This window comes from Gymnoscopelus braueri (assembly GCF_963280865.1).
Source record: "Gymnoscopelus braueri genome assembly, chromosome: 14".
Classification (NCBI taxonomy): Eukaryota; Metazoa; Chordata; class Actinopteri; order Myctophiformes; family Myctophidae; genus Gymnoscopelus; species Gymnoscopelus braueri.
The window spans coordinates 48,172,530-48,173,839 of NC_137619.1; positions in this window are offsets into that span (position 1 = coordinate 48,172,530).

The window sequence follows — 1,310 nt, forward strand, 5'->3', positions numbered from 1 at the left end:
TTTGTCTAGCAATAAGGTTAGTTTCAGGCATAGTTTCACTGAGGTTACGTTTAGGAATACGGTTAGTTTTAGGTATGTTTCACTGAGGTTATGTAGCCTAACTTATGTTTAGGAATACCAGGTGGCAACCGTTCCAAGGTCGCCGGATTTGGCCCAGGGCGAGCGTGTTTTGGGGCGAGCGTTCTTTTGTCACTACCAGATGCATTTCAGTCACCTGATCTCGCTCGTAGTAGCCTCTCTGCCACTGCGCTCAAAACGTCATACCAGAATCTACAAAAGTTAGTAACAATGTAATGATTTAAGTGCTACGTTAGAATGGATCACCACACCATGCAGGCGGATATGATTCATCATTTTTAAATGACAATGCATGTTTGTGTTGATTATTATCAGGCCACATGTTGATGCATGAACCGCTACAGGCGCTGTCCGGGGTGCTGAATGCCAGAGACACCGGTGAAGTTCAAAGCAACGAAGGATGGGAATGAACGCTCATTGACAACACACCACCTAGTGTGCTTTGCTAGGGTTGTTATGGCACATATTATGGACGTAATGACATAGGTTAGTAACAATGTTTTTTTCCCCTTTTACCTTCTGTTAGGCTACAGACCACTTTACTTGCTTGTTCTCACAAGAGCTACTGTATGTATTTAGTTCAATATGACCGTGTCTTGGGGAATCTTCAGGCTCTGTTGATTTCTTTGCAGACAGTCAAATCCCCCTTTGGATGCTTGGCGACTGAGGGGAGAAGTGGAGTGGATTCCATTGCTGTCATACTCAGGTGTTAGTGTTTGCAGACACTGGAATAAACGGAAGAATGGATCATTGTTTCACTTGCTAGGCTAATTCCACTATATAGGACTCCTAATTAGCTAATTGGGATATCCAGCAGGTTTCCACCACAGATCAATGTTCAAATCCTTTGTAAACAACAGTGAGATCCACATGGTTGGTTCAGTTGTAGTATTGATACAGTTAAGCAATGACCTTTTCTGCAACTTCGATGGTGGATCAATTTCTAAAACCCATGGTACATTTAGAACATTTGGCAGCAGGACTTCTTCATTATTTGAAGCTGGCATCAAGTAATGTACCGTCTGCCTCCTTGTCCTCCTTCCTGAGTGGAGTCCAAGCTAATTCTAGCAAACAATCTACCTCAGATCATCAAGTGCTGGAGGATCTATCGCCCCATTACTCCCCATCTCTCTCCAGCTATAACGGGGCTTAAGCTCCTCCATCCTCTAGGCAGATCCCCAGTTGCTCCCTGTCTGGATGAATAAGGGAAGGGGAGCCAGCCTCTCAGCAGC